This window comes from Eleutherodactylus coqui, chromosome 6, assembly GCF_035609145.1.
Source record: "Eleutherodactylus coqui strain aEleCoq1 chromosome 6, aEleCoq1.hap1, whole genome shotgun sequence".
In the NCBI taxonomy this organism is placed as follows: Eukaryota; Metazoa; Chordata; class Amphibia; order Anura; family Eleutherodactylidae; genus Eleutherodactylus; species Eleutherodactylus coqui.
Window position 1 is genome coordinate 203,859,743 of NC_089842.1, and position 22,751 is coordinate 203,882,493.

Here is a 22,751-nt window from a genome sequence, read left to right on the forward strand (position 1 = left end):
CTCGCGAGCCTTACCCTAAATTTGCTTGTTCACTGAAGTGACGTCACCTCAGCCATGTCGCCAGTTGACAAGGACAGACCTGATCAATCGAGTCGACTATCCTATCGATGTCGACCTTCAACGAACTGAGGTAAAATGAATAGATTTAGCAGCGGTTTTCCAACAGCTGGACGCGGAAGGGTCGCTGTCACAGCCGCCCGAGTTCAGCTGGTGTTTTTATAGCCTTCCAATTACGCTGTTCGCTGAGAAGGAGAGGTTTTGCTCGATTGTTTTGGCCTGAGTAATGGCGCCGCTCCCCCCACCATGGCTCCTCGTCTCCCTTCTCTCTTAGACTGGGAGAGTTGTTGCTACCTGCAGGAGCTAACGTGTTCAGGGCTGTTCTCAGCAGAGTCTGCTAGCCACTTGCCCGAACCGGCTCCGGAGACGGAGAGCACAGGTGAGGAGCGGAGTCCATTGCTGGTAGGATGCCGTTCATGGCCTCCCGTACGGTCCGCACTGCATGAGGAGGCCGGGGAGGAGGGCGACTGGCTGCCACAAGTTCCTGCCGTCCGCTGGGCCGCCAACCCGCGCATTTCTGTTCCTCTCTAACTTACTGTAAACTCATTTTGGGCTTCCTGCACTTTTTAAAATTTATTATTATTTTTTTTTTTACAAATTTGGAAAATGTAAACAGAAAAAAAAACCATTGTCTGAAAATGAGAAGTAAATCTGTAGGGTCCGTCCTAACTGCCTCCGGCCGGCGCTGCAGTCGTGCCGTATCACACAGTGCCGCCATATACTCTAGGCGTGTAAGCGCGCGGAATAGGTGCCGCGATAAAACATGACACGATTTTCCTTGCACGTGTTTTTTGTGTGGGAACATGGCCGCCTGTTGGAGATCGGTATGGCGTATTTCACGCGCAAAACCAAGAGAACCTCAGCGCTCAGTCACGCAGCATTTCGGTCGCGTGATTTGGCTGCATGAATGAAAATGCGGTAACGCCCACGTGTTTTACCCATGATTGCCATATGTGCAAATCCACAGCGGCTTTTCACACAAAAAAATCACGGGTAAAACATGTGGGCGTAAGCGATTTTCAGTCACGCGGCCAATTTGTGTGCCCAAAAAATGCCCCCTTCGGCCTCTCTCCGCCACTTTTAACCGCGATTAACGTGGCATTGTGAACGCTGCGGTATTATGCTCTCCTTGAAATCAATGGGGCCTCACCGACCTGCGTTTGATTGTGGCGCTTTTCAGGGCCACGCTTTTCGAGCGCTGTCTGCTCTCTTTGCCCGTTTAGTTAGCCTCAAGATGGAGCGCACTTAAACGCGATGTTGCGGCCGAAGGTGAAAGTAAAAGCGCATTTGAAATCGTGGCGCTTTGCCTCGTTCGTGTGTGAGAGGACCCTTAGTGCTTTCCTGTACCAATCCCCCATAGGTGCAAAATTGTATTTTGTGCATGAATGCGCAGGTTTTCAAATGTAGTTCTTGCGTTTTTTTTTTTCTTCAAGCGATCGCGTGAAAAAAATACGCTTCTGTGAACGAACCTTTTGAAATCAATGGGTTGCATTCACTGTGTATCGCGTGTCTAATAAGTAGTGCCAGTACGCTCGCAGGAACAAGCTCTTATGCTGGGTTCACACGGGGCGGATTTGCCACGGAAATTCCGTCCGGAATTTTGCCGCAGCAAATCCGCCTGCGGCCGCTAATCCCGGGATTAGCCAGCCATGTGGGCGCGGATTAGCCGGCCGCAGCATGCTCATTCTTTTTCTTCCTCCGCTGCGGCCGCGCTCTTCTCTCTGCGGCGGAAGAGCAGCCGGGCCGCTTCAAAACCCGCGAGATTTCCGGGCTTAGGGCTCATGTCCGTGACCGTTTTTCACCACGTATTACATGTGCGTTGCACGGCTGCGCGATATCCTGTGAATGGAGTCAATGGACTGTCATTGATCCATGCACATCGGCGTGTGGATACATACAAGGAATGGACCGCAGTTATTTCTTGGTGTACCACGCAGCCGGAGCCCTGTACATTGGCTGGCGGTTTAGTACACAACCCTGCTACGAAACAGCGGGGAAGAAAAAAAAAAGTCACACTGCGCATGTGATGTGCGGGCATGTGCTGTACACTCACTGGCGTACGCGGTCTCTGCCGGCTCTCCAGCAGCAGACCTGCTGCTTACAAAATCGGTAAAACACTGCGGGGAGACCTGCAGCGCTTCACCAATACGGCCGTGGGCATGAGGCCTTAGACTTATCCCTGTGGACATTCTGCAGTGGAAAGTGCACCTCAAAGCCTGCACCATTTATTGCGGGTATTATCGCGTATTTTTGTGCGGAATCTACCCCCTCCATTGAGAGGAGGTGAATTCCACAAACTGACACAGCGATGCAATTAACAGAATGAAATTTTGCATTACCTTTTAATTTTACCGCACAGGTTTTGTGCAGATTTTTTTTCTACAGCTTTTGGACTAGATTTTGAAAATCTCATCCACTTTGCTGCTGTGAATTCTGCGGAGGGTCTGCAGGGAAATTCCACCCTGTGTGGCCCGAGCCGTAGACTGCAGAAAATGAAATCCACGTATGGCACACGTATGAGAACCCCAGTTATGTGGGGATTTTCATACGTCAGCATAAGCTGTGCGTGTCTGCACTATTTGGTTACGCTCTCATGAAAAAAAATCAGTGGCTCTGCAGCTGGCTCTGCTTAGATCCACATTAGGATTAGCCCTGTTGAATATGAATATATATATATTTATTTTAAAGCAATGTACAGAAAGTCTGCATTCCCACTGCAGTCGCCGGGATGTTAATTTCAGCTCAGAATCTACTTGACATACTCGCCATGTAAACGTAGCCTTAAAGTGGCACTAAATTTCATACAACTTATGCTCATCTAATTTGCCTGTGTTTGTCTGATCAATCTTGTAATATACATTTAGGGCTCCTGTCCACGGGCGATAGTGCATTGCGTTAATCGCAGCGATAATCCGGTCGCGGGTAACGCAGTGCACGCTTTCCATAGCGTTGCTATGGAAAGCGCAGCCTCCTGTCCACGAGCGGGGAATCATAGCGATTTGCCATGATTCTCCGTGGTGAGCCTGACAGTTCTCTCCCCTGCTCCCAGGCGGCAGAATATCCTAGCGATATCCTGCTTCGCCCCCGGATGATAAGGCCCCTGGGCCTTAATGAACTTGTATTGTTTTACGACTGTAAATCAAGTTTGAAGTGGCACCTGTATGCAATCCACTGCTTGTTGTTAGGCATTTAGCTTCTCTAGCAACTAGGGCTTTTGAACATCTTTCACATGGGCGGCTCGGATTCCGACTGCGAAATATCATGACGGACTCAGACCCGGTGCCTCTCAGAGACCTGTCCAGATTTGCTGCGAGTGTCTCAGCCAGCAATGAAGCTGTGCGTGCGTTCCTTCCCCTTCACCACCCACAAAATAGAACATGCTGCAATTATCCCCCGTTAGCGGAAAATTGTAGTTGATTTCCGCTTGTGGGCAGCAGAGAATCTTTAAGACAGCATGTCTATGGACGGATATTGCTGCGGAATTCGCGGTAGGCGTCTGGGCGTGAATGCCTCAGCGATTATCCGTACGTGTGCATTGGGCCTGAAAAGTTTGTTGTAGCAGCACATAACACTTATTGGATTGACCTTTTAGTTGCCTTAGGACAGGTTTACGTGAACGGATTTGAATTGCGGATTCTGGGATTGCCGTCAGCACGGTAAAACTCAGGCATGGAGAGCCATGTATTTTTGGGTACGAAGAAACTGGTCGTGTTTCCCTGTCTGTGATTTTAGTAGATTATCATGGACAAGAGTCTGACGTCAGCTGGAGGTCCCTTCTCGGGATATAGCTAGTGCGGCTTGCTGCACACCTCTGCAGCTGCATTCAAAACAAAGTCAAAATTTGCAACATTGGTGCGTATTTTGGCTTAAAATTGTCTGCATATCTCTACTGGTCGTGAGCGCATTGCCGCTTGTCAGGTGATTGCACTTCCACATCACAGGCTGCCAGGTACTGGTTGGAGTGCGCTGCCAGCCGAAAACTTTGGAGGTGAGGTGAGCGCTATATCTTCTGAAATGGGTTGCGGGTACGCAGCTGATTTTGAGTCACTGGTGCGGATTTTGTCTCTGTCTTGGATGCGGAAATGCTGGTGAATTTCTGCTGTGGACATTCCGCCCCCATGTAAACCTACCCTAAGGCCGCCCCCGTGTAAACCTACCCTAAGGCCGCCCCCGTGTAAACCTACCCTAAGGCCGCCCCCGTGTAAACCTACCCTAAGGCCGCCCCCGTGTAAACCTACCCTAAGGCCGCCCCCGTGTAAACCTACCCTAAGGCCGCCCCCGTGTAAACCTACCCTAAGGCCGCCCCCGTGTAAACCTACCCTAAGGCCGCCCCCGTGTAAACCTACCCTAAGGCCGCCCCCGTGTAAACCTACCCTAAGGCCGCCCCCGTGTAAACCTACCCTAAGGCCGCCCCCGTGTAAACCTACCCTAAGGCCGCCCCCGTGTAAACCTACCCTAAGGCCGCCCCCGTGTAAACCTACCCTAAGGCCGCCCCCGTGTAAACCTACCCTAAGGCCGCCCCCGTGTAAACCTACCCTAAGGCCGCCCCCGTGTAAACCTACCCTAAGGCCGCCCCCGTGTAAACCTACCCTAAGGCCGCCCCCGTGTAAACCTACCCTAAGGCCGCCCCCGTGTAAACCTACCCTAAGGCCGCCCCCGTGTAAACCTACCCTAAGGCCGCCCCCGTGTAAACCTACCCTAAGGCCGCCCTCACACGTGCGCTTGTAAAAATGCTGAGTTTCTAGCAAAGTAAAAACGCAGCCAAGCAAGCTGATAATGCAGGAACGGAAAAAACCACAGCCGAAAACGCAGTAACCACATACCACCACATTTTTAGCAACGCTGAAAATGCACCCCATTCGTTTCAATGCGCAAAGCATTCCGTTTTGAAACGCGTGAAAATGGAACTGACAGTGCTTGAAAAACGCAGTGTTAAAAATGAGTCTGAGAAGCCCCATTGAAATCAATGGTAGTGATTGACAGCGTCCAGCGCTGCACAAAAAACCTCCGCCTGTGTGAGGGTGGCCTAAGGCAAAAACGCTGCGCTTGTAGTGTTTTCAGCAGCGCCGATAAGCGTTTTCGACGGCATTTTCTGCGAGGGAGAGCGAAACTGACTTTGTTAAACGCTGTCAAAAGTGTACAAAGTTGTGCTGCATTGAAAATGTTGCTCATTTATTTCAATGGGCGACGCACAGCATTTATAAACGCAGAAACGGCCAAAAATAGAGCATGCATTTAAATGAATGGGAGTGTTGTACAGCGTTTAACGCAGCGCTAACCGCTGTAAGAAGCTGCCCGTGGGGGGGAGGCCTAAGGGTGTCTTTATACATTGCCGTTTATATTGCAGTAGCAAATCATGGTTCAGGAACAGTTGTATTTTTATAATAGTTCTACTTAATTTTCCATCTACTGTTTCAAAAAACTTCTAAAAACAATTAAAGGGGTGGAGTGGAGAAATAAAAAAGTACCATTGTTTGGATTTTGTTTTTAGAGTATTCATGGTACAGCAAAATTGACATGTTGACTTTATTTACAAATGTTGCGATACCATAATTTATTCAATCTTTTATGTATTTAATGAACTTTTAAAAAAAGGAAAGAAAAAATAATTGTGAGGTTTTTTTTTTTTTTTTTTTTTTTTTGCAGGGCGACTCGTAGTTTTTACTGGTAACTTCTTAGGGTATTATTCAACTATTTGATCACATTCTATATGTTTGTTTTTTAAAGTTGGTAGTGTGCCCAAAATACTGCACTTGTGATGCAATTTGTTTTGTCTTATAATCGGAGTGTAGGTCAAATATATATTTTAATATTTTGGACTTTTGTGAACATAGCATACCAATTTGTTAATTTTTTTTACATGAGAAATGAAAAAAGAGCGGGATTAAACTTTTATTTTTTAGTTTAATATTTTTAAGATTTCAAATTTTTTTTTTTTATTCGTTTTTTTTTATTAGTCCCCCAGGAAGACTTGAACTTATAGTTTGATCGTTTCCACAATGTACTGCAATAGTTAAATATTGCTGTATATCAAATTTTTAACAATAGTCTAGGCTGTAAGGGCTCATGTCCACGGACATTTTTTTCACTGCGTATTACGTGCGTGACGCACGGACACGTGGTGAATCGTAAATTGATTTTCTTTCATCCATGCAGATGTGCGTATAAATACACACGAGAAATAGATTGCAGATGTCTCTCTGTAAACAGTGTGAGCCCGATACATTTTGTATAGGCAGCCTACGCAATGCTATTAATATTCAATACATTGCGTATGGGTGTTGGTTTCATATGCAGCCTTGCTATGAAGCAGAGCAGGAAATTAAAAAGCCCACACTGTGCGTGTCTGTGATACGTGGCCATGTGCAGTACTCTTGTGGCATGCACAGTCTCTGCCGTCAGACCCGGTATTTACAAACACCGGTAAAATGATGTGGGGAGACCTGGATTTTACCAATACGGCCATGGAAATGATGCCTTAGGCCGCCTGCAGATGGCCGATTTGGATCCTGCTGCAGGAATTCTCGCAGCAGGGCCCGACCCGCGCCCCTACAGGGACCAGTGTGGGTCTCGCGTTCTCCCGCGGCTCTCTGATATGCGCTGGCACATGCGCAGTTATGCTGGGTTCCCACGGTACGTTTTCCCAGCGGAAACCTTGCGGTATTGCCACAGCGAAAAATCACAAGATTCCTGCAGGATGCGGCTTTGCCACATACTTTTCCGTGGCGGCCGGCTTTCCCATAAAGAGGAGCGAGGCCACAATAGAAAAAAATAAAAATAAATGACATGCTGTGTCCTGGGAATCCATGCCCACTTTGCCGTGACGGATTGGACGCCCCGTGTGAACGGCTACCTAATCCCTGGATTCTGTGGCAAATCCACCCTGTGTGAGCCCAGCCTAAAGGCCCATTTACACTAGCTAATCGGCGATCGTTTTAGCGATAATCGGTGCGTGTAAATGTGCGCCCATCGTCCACTTTTCGGTCACTGCTAGCTGATCGTTAAATTTAAGCTAACCTAAAAATCGTCCTTCATTTTTATCAGCAGATCTCCACTGGGAGTACTGTTAACCCCTTAACGACCAGCCCATAGTGTTTTTACGCCCTCCCGAAGTGGGCTTTATTCTCTGAGGACGTAAAAACGTGTCCTGCAGAGAATAAAGCCCCTCTGGCTCTGGACACGACAGCTCCATGCTGTCGGTGTCCGCAGGTGGCCGACAGCATGGAGCTGTCATCCCGGGCTGCGGGCACCCCCCCCCCCCCCCCCCGGCAATGCGATCGGCGCTATCCAACGGATAGCGCCGATCGCATAAAAGTAAAAAAAAAAGTTGAAAAAAAAGTTAAAGATTCAGCTGAAATTACTCACCCCATCAGCCGCGCTGCTCCCCGCTCTCCTGATGTTCCGGGACCTGAAGCCAGCCTTCTGCGCATGCGCGCCAGCAGCATTACGTCAGCCGCATGCGCAGAAGGCCTGGCGGCCCGGGAAATTTAAAATCTCTGATCGCGGAAAAGTGAAGAAAAAAGTTAAAAGAAAAGCTTCACCTCCCCTCATGGATCGGATCCATGAGGGAAGGTGAAAATATTCACCCCCCCCCCTTCCTCCGTGTCCTCTGGCGGGTGTCAGGACCCTCCGCTGGCTTCTGCGCATGCGCTGATGTGGCATGCATGCGCAGAAGGCCGGCGAGCCCGGCAAATTCAAAATCTCCCTGCACCCGGCTGTCACAGTTAGCCGAGTGCAGGGAGATATGACTGGGGACCGCTGTATGCGGTTTCCAGTCATATGATCACCGTTATCCATCGGATAACGGTGATCATATAAAGTTAAAAAGTTAAAAGTTTAAAAAGTTAAAGTTTCATCTCCCCTTACGGATCGTATCCGTAAGGGGGGATGAAATTACGTACCCAAGGTCCCGGATTTGTTCCCTGGTGGGATGTTAATGCATGGACCTTACCCCAGCTTCTGCGCACGCGCCCGTCGCCCAAAGTGGTGGACGCATGCGCAAAAGCTGTGGATTGCCAGGATAATTTAAAATCTCCCTGCTCCTGGCTACAAAACTTAGCTGAGAGCCTGGAGATTTCACGGGGAGCCGCGGTGAGCGGTTCCTGGTCACGTGTTTGCCATTATCCAATGGATAATGGCGATCACGTAAAAGTAAAAAAAAGGTGAAGGTTCATCTCCCCTCACCGATGCGATCGGTGAGAGGAGATGAAGCTTTTTAACGGAGGCCTCCGTATTTGCACCCCAACGCGATCTTCTTCCGTAAACATTCCTGGATTTTGCGCATGCGACCGCCGGCAAAATACCGGACACATTCGCAGGAGCCCAGGAAACTTTAAATCTCCTTGCTCCCAGCGACCAACGGTCGCTGAGTGCTTGGAGCAGTGACCGGCGGCCTCGTTGAGCGGTCCCCGGTCACGTGATAAATTAGCGATACAACATCAGGCCGGTCATGCATGACCGGAGAGGAATTATGGGTTCTGCATGCGCTTGATCAGCGGTAATCCACGGATCAATCGCATGCATTGGATTACACAATTCCTCCCAATTAGCGGGTCAGAATTACGGAATCCACTCGCAGAAACAGAACACAGCATGTTATATTTTACCGCGGATATCCGCGACTTAGAGCCCATTGTGCTCTATGACCGCGGATATACTCGCAGCCCATATGCAAATACATTGTGTACGGGCTGCGGGTACCCGGGTCATCTCTAAGCGATGGCGCGGGAAATAAAAACAAACAACGGTGTACTGCGCACGACCGCCTGTGTGAGTAGGCAGTTATGCGCAGTACATTACGTGGCTGTACACAGGATCACAGCTGGGATCCGCTGCAGGCCTCCGTAAGCGGATTCTGCATACGGCCGTGAGAGCCCGGCGTTATTTAGATCGCTACCTGTAATCCGTAATTTACAAGAAACCCCGGGAACGCTCGCCTTCATGCAGTTTCAGGAGCAGCTTGTTGAGCGCCTTCTGTGTGAGACCGCTGCACCGCAGCAAGATTACAAAAGCCTCACAGCGCCACTTTTTACACCCCATCTCCGGCGCTGAGGTCACGAAATACCCCTAAAAAAGAGAGAAGGGGGGATACCCGGTTTTCTTGCCCCATGTGCCCATCCCAACCAGCCTCCGTAATTACCCCTGTCTTTGGACATAAAACGCGGTTTATATTATTACTTTTATCTAATATTTAGGGAATGCCAAAAAATGGGGATGGCGGGGGATTATTTTTAGGAAGTCAATTTTTTTCCTGTATAAGTGGGCAATGGGGCCTGGAATTTATTCCGTTGTACCCTGAAATCCAGCGGGCATTCCCTCCATTATGGGCCTAGCCATGTGTCCTGTAAGTATATTAGGGCCACAATGGGTATGTTTCTGAACACGGAACAAACGGGGGGATCCATTTTGGGGTGAACGTCTTCATTCCTATGTGTGCTGTACAAAAAAACCTGTTTTTAAATTGACAAAATTGCCAAAAAAATGAAAATCGTAATTTTTTTCCTTCTGCTTTGCTTAGATTCATTCAAATACTGTGGGGTCAAAATACGCAGTACACCCCTAGATGAATTTGTTAAGGGGTCTAGTTTTCAAAATGGGGTCATTTGTGGGGGTTCTCCATCGTTTTGGTCACTCAATGGCTCTACAAGTGGGCAATGGGGACTAAATCTCCTTCAAGCAAAATTTCTGTTCCCAAAGCCACCAGTTGCTCCTTTCATTTTGGGCCCCAATGTGCATCCAGACATAAGATTAGGGCCACAATGGGTATGTTTCTGAGCACGGGACAAACAGGGTTATCCATTTGGGGGTGCAAGTCTTCATTCATATATGTGCTGTATAAAAAAACTGCTTTTGAAATGACAGAATTACCGAAAAAATGAAAATCGTAATTTTTTTCCTTCTGCTTTGCTTAGATTCATTCAAATACTGTGGGGTCAAAATACACAGTACACCCCTAGATGAATTTGTTAAGGGGTCTAGTTTTCAAAATGGGGTCATTTGTGGGAGTTCTCTATCGTTTTGGCCGCTCAATGGTTCTACAAGTGGGCAATGGGGCCTGGAATTTATTCCGCTGTACCCTGAAATCCAACAGGTGCTCCTTCCATTATAGGCCTAGCCATGTTTCCTTTAAGTAGATTAGGGCCACAATGGGTATGTTTCTGAACACGGGACAGACAGGGGTATCCATTTTGGGGTGAACGTCTTTATTCCTATGTAAACTGTACAAAAAAACCTGTTTTTAAATTGACACAATTGCCAAAAAAATGAAAAGCATATTTTTTTCCTTCTGCTTGACTTAGATTCATTCAAAAACTGTGAAGTCAAAAAAGTCATGGTACCCCTAGATAAATTCGTTAAGGGGTCTACTTTTCAAAATGGGGTCACTTGTGGGGGTTCTCCATCGTTTTGGTCACTCAATGGCTCTACAAGTGGGCAATGGGGCCTAAATCTTCTTCAAGCAAAATTTCTGTTCCGAAAGCCACCGGTTGCTCCTTTCATTTTGGGCCCCATTGTGTATACAGACGTAATACTAGGGCCACAATGGGTATGTTTCTGAGCACGGGACAAACAGGGGTATCCATTCTGGGGTGCAAATTCTCATTTTCATGTGTACTATAGAAAAAAGTCCTGTCTTTGAAATGAAATTTTAGTTTTTCTCTTCTAAATTGCATTGACTCCTGAAAAAAAACTGGGGTTAAAATACGACTGACATCCCTCTGTGAATACCTTAAAGGGTGTAGTTTTTAAAATTGGGTCACTGGTGAGGGTATCTATCATTTTGACTCCTATGAGCCTTTCCAATCTTGGCTTGGTGTAGGAAAACAAAGTGTTCCTCAAAATGCTGAAAAGTAATGTTAAAGGGGTTGTCCCGCGCCGAAACGGGTTTTTTTTTCTTTTCAACCCCCCCCCCCCCCCCCCCCCGTTCGGCGCGAGACAACCCCGATGCAGGGACTTAAAAAAAAAACAGCACAGCGCTTACCTGAATCCCCACGCTCCGGTGAATTCTATACTTACCGGTTGAAGATGGCCGCCAGGGTCTGCTCCCTCCGTGGACCGCAGCTCTTCTGTGCGGTCCATTGCCGATTCCAGCCTCCTGATTGGCTGGAATCAGCACGTGACGGGGCGGAGCTACACGGAGCCCCATAGAGAACAGCAGAAGACCCGGACTGCGCAAGCGCGTCTAATTTGGCCATTAGACGGCGAAAATTAGACGGCAACCATGGAGACGAGGACGCCAGCAACGGAACAGGTAAGTGAAAAACTTTTTATAACTTCTGTATGGCTCATAATTAATGCACAATGTACATTACAAAGTGCATTAATATGGCCATACAGAAGTGTATAGACCCACTTGCTGCCGCGGGACAACCCCTTTAAATTTGTATGACTGCTAAATGGTAAAAAAAAACACGAAAGTTTTTCCAATGTGCGCCCAAAATAAAGTAAATAGATGTAAATATATATCTTAGCAAAAATTTCTATATTATGTTTGCACATATTTGAGATACTGCAGTTGGAAATGTGAAAAAATGACGATTTTTTTCAACATTTTCCCAATTTTGGCGCTTTTAATAAATAAACACAAATTCTACCGGTCTTTTTTTTCCGCCTAAATGAAGTACAACGTGTGCCGAAAAAACAATGTCAGAATCGCTTGGATATGCAAAACCTTTCTGGTGTTTTTCCATGCTAAAGTGACACGTCAGATTTGCAAAATTTGGCCTGGTCATTAAAGGGGTTGTCCCGAGGCAGCAAGTGGGTCTATACACTTCTGCATGGCCATAATAATGCACTTTGTAATGTACATTGTGCATTAATTATGAGCCATACAGAAGTTATAAAAAGTTTTATACTTACCTGCTCCGTTGCTGGCGTCCTCGTCTCCATGGTGCCGACTAATTTTCGCCCTCCGATGGCCAAATTAGCCGCGCTTGCGCAGTCCGGGTCTTCTCCTCTTCTCTATGGGGCTCCGTGTAGCTCCGTGTAGCTCCGCCCCGTCACGTGCCGATTCCAGCCAATCAGGAGGCTGGAATCGGCAATGGACCGCACAGAAGCCCTGCGGTCCATGAAGACAGAGGATCCCGGCGGCCATCTTCAGCAGGTGAGTATGAAGACGCCGGACCGCCGGGATTCAGGTAAGCGCTGTGCGGGTGGTTTTTTTAACCCCTGCATCGGGGTTGTCTCGCGCCGAACGGGGGGGGGGGGGGGGGGGGGGGGTTTAAAAAAAAAAAAAAAACCCGTTTCGGCGCGGGACATCTCCTTTAAGGCGCAAACAGGCTTGGTCACTAAGGGGTTAACATTGTTTTCCTGTGTAGAACAAAGGATCTGAGTGCAGATAATAGCCTTGGGCTATTAACTGCATTCAGGGAAGGCTTCATTAGCACACCTAATAGGTACTTAAGTAGCTGAGTAGCTACTTAATACTTTATGCAAAATGATCGTTTAACCCCTTGAGTGGCACGCCCGGAAAATTTCCGGGGACGAGCTCCACTGCTCATAGCAACATAGCCCGGAAGATTTCCGGGCTATGTATCACTATGGGAGCTGCAGAGCACAATGCCACAAGCTGTGACAGTGTGCTCTGCCTGCACAGACCCACAGAGAACAAAGCAAGGGCTTTGAAAAACCAGCAGAAGATATTGCCGACATGTCGGCAACCTCCTGCTTTGTTTACAGGTTGCCATAGAGACCATCGGCTTGTCAGAAGCAAGCCGATGGTCTCTGTGGCAGGGAGAGCTGGTTGTTAGCTGTCAGAGGACAGCTAGGTACTAGCTCTTACAGCAGAGATCAGAGAAAACCTCTGATCTCTGCTGTGTTAACCCTTTACATGCTGCAGTCTATGTGACTGCAGCATGTAAAGGGCTGTCACTGCAGCATGTAAAGGGCTGTCACCATCGGACCCCCGGAATGTGATCAGGGGTCCTGATGGGTCCCTGTGGAAGTCCCCTAAAGGGACAAAAAAAAAAAAATTTAAAAAAAATTTAAAAAAAAAAAAAAGTAAAAAAATTATTTAAAAAATTTAAAAAACACTTGTCTCCCTTTACTTTGTAAAAAATCAAAAATACAATCACACGTGGTATCCATGCGTCGTAATGACCCAGAGAAGGAAGTTAATACATTATTTAACCCCTTAATGACATGGCCCCTTTTTTTCTTTTTTCCCCATTTCTTTTTTTCCTCCCCCGTTTAAAAAATCACAACTTGTCCCGCAAAAAACAAGCCCTTATATGGCCGTGTCAATGGAAAAATGAAAAAGTTATGGCTCTTGAGACGTAACTGCAAAACTAGTTGAAATTCAATGATTAGACCATTTTAAAAAACCTGCCCTGGTGGGCACGACAGGGTGGTAGGAAACCTGCCACTCAAGGGGTTAAAGCTGTCACTCAACCTGTCATTTGAGCGATCATCGCTCCATGTAAATGGGCCTTTACAGATGATTGTCAGCTATTAGAAACAGCTGGCACCCGCCCCAGTATTGAGTGGGCTCGGCTCCTAAGCTAGCTCTATATACCACCTATGACGATCTGCTGTATATTTATTTTGGGTGTCCCTTTAAAGGGGTTGTGGGATTTAAAAGAAGAAAACATTTAAAAAAAAAAATAAAAAATTAAAGGGGTTGTCCCGCGAAAGCAAGTGGGGTTATACACTTCTGTATGGCCATATTAATGCACTTTGTAATATACATCGTGCATTAATTATGAGCCATACAGAAGTTATACACTTACCTGCTCCGTTGCTAGCGTCCCCGTCTCCATGGTGCCGTCTAATTTCAGCGTCTAATCGCCCGATTAGACGCGCTTGCGCAGTCCGGTCTTCTCCCTTCTGAATGGGGCCGCTCGTGCCGGAGAGCTGCTCCTTGTAGCTCCGCCCCGTCACGTGTGCCGATTCCAGCCAATCAGGAGGCTGGAATCGTCAATGGAACGCACAGAGCCCACGGTGCACCATGGGAGAAGACCTGCGGTCCACCGTGGGTGAAGATCCCGGCGGCCATCTTAGCAAGGTAAGTAAGAAGTCGCCGCAGCGCGGGGATTCGGGTAAGTACTATCCGTTTTTTTTTTTTTTTACCCCTGCATCGGGTTTGTCTCGCGCCGAACGGGGGGCCTATTGAAAAAAAAACAACCCGTTTCGGCGCGGGACAACCCCTTTAATATATATCTCACACTACCCCCAACAAAGATTATGTGCACTTTATTTTTCACAGGGGGATTTTAGCAGAAAGTAGTATATGAAGTACTTTTATAATGTATTTTGCTTCCTAACCACTCCTTCCTGCCTCACTCTTGCTATGAGAGATCCGTTCACTGCTTCTAACCAAACGATCTACAGAGTACACTGGCGGTGTGTACAGGGGGGTTGCCAGACTTCAGAGATAGACGTTTAATTGGAGGTCGCAGGCTGCCATGCAGTGGAGCGATGATGTAGCCTGTTTCCATAGCATGGCACCCTGAACAGCCAACTCCCCTCTACGCAAACAGTGCATTTCTCATAGCAAGAATGGTAAGCAGCGAAGGTTGAAGGAGCAGTTTGTAGGCAAAATGCATAAATAAGCTCCATTACTGGGTTACTTAAGGCGGTTTCCCCACAACTTAGAATTTTTGCACTTTCAGAAAACTTTTGACGTGTCAGAAATATGCTATATTCTGTCATTTTCAGTTGCTGAAGACTGCCTTATAGAGGTGTATAGGAAACATCTGACAGCCACCGGTAACTGCTGCAATCAGCTCTGATCGCAGCAGTAAACTGTTTAGATGCCGCGTTCTAAGATGATCATGCATCTAAACAGTCAGGAGACGAGACCCCTGTCTGCGCCACATCGGCACCCCTTGCAGCACAAGCGGGAGGTGCCGATGGGATAGCATGTCGGTATTATTGTATCTTGACACCACCGTAAGCTAGGGGTTTGACAGGGCGTAGCTGCAGTAACGCACCAGTCACACCCATAGCTCCCGCTGCCCGCTCCTGCACGGCCACCTCTGACATATACTATCACTGTAACCCCCCCCCCCCCCTGCCGCTCTATAACGCTCATGACAGAGCAGTTTGTGCCCGTAGAGGAGTGGTCACCGTTGCAGTGCACCTGCACGGCCAGCGCTTCCACGTGGCACTGCAGCGCTCAAAACCCCCGGCTCTCACCTCACCACCGCCAAATGCACCTGTGAGCCTGTGGACAGGGAAGACAGCTCTCAGCATATTCAGTGCTGCTGGCAGCCCGAAGACGGGGGAGACAGCTGGACACCCCTGAGCTTCTTCAGCGCTGCTGCAAGCCCGCTGCTGGGAGGCCGACGCTTAGGATGGGGAGACAGACGGACAGCCCTCACCTTCTTCAGAGCTGCTGCAAGGCCGCTGCTGGGAGGCTGACGCCGCGGCTGAGGATGGGGAGACAGCTGGAGACCACTCAGCTTCTTCAGCGCTGCTGGGAGGAGCTGTGAGGGTGAGGACGGGGGAGACAGTTGGAGAGCCAATCACGAACGAGGGGTGTGAACTCCCTGTCAAACAGCCTGTATCTTTACTCGACCACTACTTCCGGTGGCATCAAGATACAATAATACCTAGCATGGCAGCCTGGAGCCTACTGAAGGCTTCCAGAGCTGCCATGCATATATGCCTTTCAAGCCCCTGATATGTTTCATTGTCCCCTGATATATTTACACACAGTTATTAGGTCGCCCCTCAGCCTTCTTTTTTTTCTAAACTAAATAGTCCCGATTCTGATACCCTCTCTGGGTATTGTAGTCCAGCCGTTCTATTTATTACTTTAGTTGCCCGCATTTGTACCCAGTTCTGATATGTCCTCTTTGAGTACAAGTGACCAAAACTGTCCACAATATTCCATGTGTGGTCTGACCAGTGACTTCTACAGAGGAAGGACAATGTTCTCATCATGTGCCCCTAGACCTTTTTTGATGCACTCCATGATGCTATTTGCTTTGGCAGCAGCTGCCTGACACTGGTTGCTCCACTTAAGCTTAGAGCTAACTAAAATCCCCAAGTCCTTTTCCATGTCAGTGTTACCCAGTGGTCTTCCATTTCTCAAATTAGTTCTATCTTGTGTTAATTACAAAAGAGTTATGATTTTTTTTTTTGTGTGTGGGGACCCAGAAAACAAAAATGAAAAAATGGCCCTGAGGTGTTAAAGCACACTGCAGGATAAGGCCTAATGCCCACGGCTGGATTTCCGCCGCGTAAAATGTAGTGGAAATCCACGGCATTTCGCCACAGCTATTAGATTCTATTGAACCTAATAGCTCAATGTACACGCCGCGGAATTCCGCAGCGTGAAATTACCCGTTGCATGCCCTATTTGCCGCGGGCATGCGCACGGACGACTTCCATTGTAGTCTATGGAAGCCGCCCATTACACTATACTTCCGCTGTACCACTGCGGAAGTATAGCGTGAATACGCGCACCGCTGGCCACGTCATATGACACTGCCGGCTGCGTCATGTGGATCCGCAGGCAAGTATGGGGTCTTTGGGGGGGGGGGGGCGGCTTGACTGACTCCGCTGCAGTATTCCGCTTGCAGAGCCCGTCACGGCCGTGTGCATAAGGCCTAAAGGAATGTGACAATTCATGTCTCCATAGGACTTATGCATGCTATAGGTTCCCTTCTTGAAGAGCCAACAGTACTGCAGTGTTTACAACAGGGCTGTGGAATCAGTAAGCCAAACCTCCGACTCCTCAATTTTTTGGTATTAGGTATACTCCTTCATATATGACGCTTGTCTTTTAAATTTACAGGTATTAGGCTTTTCATCACTATTTTGATAAAATAGTCTATTCAGATAGATATAAAATAGAGTTTTTTTGGAAAAAAATTTAAGAACTTTAGTAAATTGTAAATATACAACACACTGTGTAGAATTTGTTGCATATTTCCTTTCATAGGAACTTAAAGGGGTTGTCCCGCGGCAGAAATGTAAATTTTTTTTCTCTTCCCAGTCCCCCTTCTAAAGCAAACATACTACACTACCCGTGGAAAGCGTTTTTAAAGAGCGTTTCTACTCACCATTTGCTCGTTTCGTGAACCTATAAAAATTCTTCTTTCAAGATGGCCGCCGGTTCTTTCCCATGGTGCACCGCGGGTCTTCTCCCATGGTGCACCGTGGATGTTCTTCTCCAGTCTTGCGTTCCACTGCCGATTACAGCCACCTCATTGGCTGATCGGCACCACGTGATGGAGGCGGAGCTACGATGCCGTGGAGAAGGAGGAGGAGCCAGGACGCCGCTCGTGAGCCCGGACACAGCCAGCAGAGGATTCTTATCTGCTCAAGCGCCGACTGTTGCGGCGACCAGAGAAGAAGGCTTCAGTCGTCGTCATGGAGACGGGGACGCCAGCGCCAGAGGGGGTAAGTGTATAACTTCTGTATGGCCAATATTTAATGCACGATGTATATTACAAAGTGCATTAATATGGCCATACAGAAGTGTATAACCCCACTTGATTTCGCGAGACAACCCCTTTAAGAAAATTTTGAAACGTCGTATAAATATATGCTCTATCCATTGAATAAAACACATTAAGCCCTCATGTCCATTGGCATAATTCAATAGCGGAATCCGCGTGGGTCACCTGCGCAGATGATCCGCTGTTCAATATGCCCATAGACTATCATTGGGCATCTGCAGGTATTTAAATACCTGTGGCTGTCGTTTCTTTCTTCCCGGCAGGCTGGGGGGAAAAACGCAGCATGCTCCATTGTTCTGTGGATCCTGCAGGGACGGCTTCAAATGAAGTCAAGGGAAGCAGTCCGCGGAACAGACGCAGCTGTAACCAGTCCGCAGGAAAGCAAGAGCTTTTTAACCCTTTCCAATCCACTGTCTGACGTCTGAAGACATTATGATTTAAGGCTGTACAGCTTCGGTGTTGGAAGATGTCCGTCTGGGTTCTCGTACTGCATATTTCCAGTCTCTCTGCTATTGGAGCCTATCCAACGTGTCACCTCATGCAGTACTGGCTTTAGGCAGCATATAGCGCTGTTGTGTAACAGCACAAAAAAGTAAGCCCCTTTGGAAAACCAGGATAGAAATTGGATTGGAAAGGGTTAAAACAAAAAGGCACAGCGCTTGTTGACGTGCTGAGCACATCCGCCATACAGAAGAAAAAAGATCCGCCTGCGACAAAGGAGACCCACAGCGCCTCCGGACAGGTAAGTAGGGCCTCATGTCCACTTGCACACACGGATTCCACTGCTGAATCCCACATTGGAATATGTGCGTGCCTGCGGCGATACATTTTTCTTACCTTTCCGGACGCTGCGGGGCTCTCCTCTGTGCAGGTTGTATCTTCTTCTTCCTAGCTGGAGGCTATGCCTGGCACGCCAGCAGCGTGCTGCGAGCATGCGCCGTGCACAGCTCTTCCTTTTTTATATATCTCCTGCTCTCCTGTGTATCCACGGCACAGCATAAAAACAGCTGCGCCTTCAATGGGAGCCGTCCGTGCGGCAGATTTGCAGAAAAATGGAGCATGCTGCGATTTCTTCCCGTGCGTTATAAAATAACATCCACATGCTTTTAGCTGCCTTGGGCCGCCTGCTGACGGGCGGGTCGGATCCGGCGGCGAGGATTCTCGCTGCGGGACCTGACCCGAGCACCTGCAGGGACCAGCGCGTACTCACCCGCGCCCGCCGGCTCCGGCTGTTTGATGTGCTGGCTTGCCGCGCAGCCCCGTACAGAAATAGAGCATGCCGCGATTTGTTTGTCAAATCACGGCCGTCTGCATAGGATTGCGTTTGTTAGCGCAATCCTATGCAGGCTTCCAGCTGCGGAATTTCCGCTCGTGTGCAGGAGGCCTTACTGATACTAATGCATCCCTTTGGGCAGCAAGACGCACGGATCTCCCGTGCAGGGGCCACGCGCAGATTTGATAAATAAAATCCGCATGTGGACATTGGGCCTAAATGTATTTTTTGCCTCATGTCTGCGGGCACGGCAGGAATCCGCTGTGGGATTCCACATTTAGAATACGTTCATGCCCGTGGACATGAGGCCCTAGTAGGACATTTCAAAACTTTCCTAAATTCTTATGAAAGGAAATCTGCAACAAATTCTGCATTTAATTAATTCTTCTATATTTATATTATAAATTTTTTTCGAGTCGTTTGATTTCTATTGACTCTGACTTGGACTCGCACTGCCCTGGTTTAGAAGATACTTTCATTGTTTTAGTGGAAAAAATAAGGTTTTCCGATATCCATAGAAAACCACCCGAAAGGTTAGGAGGCAGCAAGCAACTTCTAAGCGCATCTGCTGCCAATTTCCTCCTTGTACTTCAGAAGTATAATTTACTGAATGATTCGTTACTTAGAAATATTCACTTCAATGGTGCACACACCTTGGGCTAGCTTCACACTGGTGGGCGCGATATTGGGCGGGGAATATTGCGCTCCCCACCATGTGAAAGCCTCATGGATGCAAGGCATTTTTATGTAAAAACACCTTGCATCACTGTGGGGATGAAGGGAATCCCGCTGTGGCTGTCACAGCTACAGCAGAGGATCGTGGAGTTTCTCCCATTGCTTTCAATGGGAGACCTCGCATTGCGTGCACCTAGCACGTGGTGCAATGCTGCCGCCAGCCCCATGAAAAACAATGGGGCTGAAATGCGCAATCTCACAGCAAGATAGAAAATGCTGCAATTAGTTTCCTGCATAGCATCGCAGCGCGGTGCCATGCAGGGAAAGATCGCTAATGTGTATGAACCCTTTTAAAAGAAATGGGGGTGATATTTGTGCGTTCTGCAATGCACGATTTTCACGGCCGTATCTCATGGAGTAATATATTTTAGTCTAAACAGAGAACTTGCAGTACGTTCACATGTGTAAATCCACTGTGATTCTGCCATGATGCCAGGTGCAAAATTGACATGCGCTATGAGGTTATTGCTTTGGTTTCATTGGTGCGAAACAGGACCTTTAACCTGTGAAAGGTACATGACAGCTAATTTGTTTTTTAACTAATGCTATGGTTTAAAGATATGATAGAAGCAAATTAAAGAAACTCCACTAATCACTAACCAAGATTGTTTTTTTTTTTTTTAATTCATTCAGTTAACCCCCCCCCCCCCCCCAGTATATATAATGTTACTTTGATTAGTTATTTCGTTCTCTGAAACTCCTGTCCTCTTTTTTTTTTTTTTCTTTCTTTTTTTTTTTTTTTTTTTTGCTCAGTCATTTGATCTCAATTCTGACCAGCTCAGATCTCCTTGGGGGCTATGGATTCATTTTTTAGTGAGATTCTCAGTCCTTGTGATGCTGTTATATGGATCTACCACTGAAACCGCTTACAGGAGGATACAGGCACTCCTTTCACAGTCACTGATGATGGTCACGCTCCTGACACGCTGTTATAATAGAGGAGATCACAGCTCATCCTCCTGACTATACTTATGGGCTGTAACTTATTTATATGAATACAGAATGTAGTTATAATTAACCGCTTAGTGACGGAGCTTTTTACTTTGTTTCCATTTTTGTTTTTTCCTCCCCTCGTTTAAAAAATCGTAACTCCTTTATTCATCGATCTAGCTGTATGAGGGCTCGTTTTTTTGTGGGATGAGTTAAACTATTTAATGGACCATATAATGTACTAAAAAAATGTAAAGTCTAAGTGGAAAGAAATGAAAAAAACGATATTCCGCCATCTTTTGGTGCGTCCTTTTTCTACGGCGCACAAACTGCAACAAAAACAACATAATTTTATTTTATGGGTCAGTACATTTACTACGATACCAAACTTGTATGTTTTGTTTTGCTGTACTACTTGTATTTTTTTTTTTTAAATATTAAATTGTTTAAAATTATTTTCTGCGCACAATAACTTTTTTATTTTTCCGTCAACATAGTTGTGCAAGGGCTCATTTTGTGCGGTACCTTCTGTCATTTCCGTTGGTACAACTTTTGAATATATATATAAAACTTTTTGATCGCTTTTTATTACATTATTTTCCTTGGAGACAGGGTGATCAAAAAAGCGCATTTTTAGCGTTCTTTATTTTTTTTCCCAGATGACGTTCACCATGCGGGGTAAATGCGTTACTTTGATAGATTGGACTTTCACTGAAGCAACGATACTAAATATGTATTTTTATTGAGATTCTTTTATTGTAAATATGGCAAAAGGGTTTATTTTTTTATTTTTTATTTTTTTATTTTTTTAATAATTAGTAAGACTTTATTTTTACACTTTCTTTCAGTTCCCTGGGGGGCGGGGGTTAAGAACTAGCGAAGCTTTGATCGCTCCTCCAGTATGTTATAGCATTACATGATAGTGCATTCTGGAAGGCAGTCTTTCAAGCCACCCCACAGGAATGGCTTGATAGGCACACTACCAAGACAGCCCTGGGGCCTTTCAGAAGGCCTCCGGCTGCCATGACACTCGCATGGCTCCCCCAATCTCATAGCCCCCCCCCCCCCCCCGGCTATGAACGGGACCCCCGAACATCGTTTGAATTGACAGTGGCATTTAAAGGGTTAACAGCCCCAATCGGCTGTGCGACGTGCTGGGGCTGTTGCCCATAGGTGTCAACTGTAAGAAACGGCTGACGCCCGCAATGTATGTCCTGCAATGGCAGGATGTGAAAACACTATGGGGCCATCACTAAGGGGTTAAGCTGCATCCCCTTCCAACCCCCCCCCCCCTCTCCTCCAGCAGGCAGAATGGTATAGCCTTAGATAAGGCTGCATCATGGGATTGATGTGCAAATGAAAGTAAAAACTCTCAGTATGGTGTTGGATATGGAATAATGAATTGATAGAGCTTTAGGCCTCATGCACACGGGCACACACAGATCTGCCCGTGCCCGCAGACATGGGCATAAAAGTCAGGTTCTTACCTCTCCAGATCCAGCACAGGCCTCCTCCGTTGTGGCCAGATCTTCTTTCATCAGCATGGTGGATGCGTCCTGCGCATGCGCAGGGGCTTTTTCTTTAATCTCCTGCTTTCCCACATATCTGTGGCACGTTCGCAGTGACAGCTGCAGGTGTGCCACAGATCAGACGGCTTCCATTGACTTCAGTGGAAGCCGTCCCTGCGGGATCTGCTGGGAAATGGAGCATGCCACATTTTCTTTCCACACGTGTGATCCGCACGTCGGCGGAAAAAAATCACATCCGCTTGCTTTTAGCTCCTTTGCAGGCGCCCATGTCTCCCTATGGGCGGCTTGATTTGCAAATCTACCGCACGGGTGCCACAAATCGAATCCGCCCATATGCATGAGGTCTGTACTTGGTGCTAACGGCCATGCTGCCAAAACAGCTCTGAACCCCTTCTAAAGGTTCCCTGGGGTGTCTGATACCAAGAAGTTACCAGCAGCTCTTTTGATGTAATTAAGTTGCAACTTCCCAGAGCTCCTTCTTCCCATAGTGCATCCTGGTGCCATGTCTTCCCGTCGCAGCACATGCATTCAGCTGTCTGTAGGAGGGAAGACAGAATGTGATTCATTAGACTGGGCCACCAGCGATGAGTTCTGATGCACCTCTGTGAAGTCAGCACCCCATCTTTCAAAAAAGTTAATTTTTTTTATAAGTTCTGGATGCACCCCAAAGAGTTCTAGAGTTCCCAATTAATTTTAGAAATAGTTCTAGCAAATTAGGCAAAAAAATCAACAAATGTATCTCTGCGGTGCTAACTTCCAAAAATGATATTACTAAATCAGCGAGAACTTTGTAAATATTGGTTCTAGAGCTTCGAGCATTAA

General features: G+C 47.2%; 1 protein-coding gene across 2 annotated transcripts in view; it reads left to right on the forward strand.

Moving 5' to 3' along the window:
* Positions 1-22,751, forward strand: part of INO80 (INO80 complex ATPase subunit) — a 158,150-nt gene continuing 135,399 nt past the window's right edge. Inside the window, exon 1 of one of the 2 annotated variants that reach the window (XM_066608638.1) lies at positions 1-130. The gene's annotated coding sequence lies outside the window, so the exon portion shown is untranslated. Of the gene's footprint in view, positions 131-317; positions 437-22,751 lie in introns of those variants that run through there. The other variant, XM_066608639.1, reaches the window with a different exon arrangement.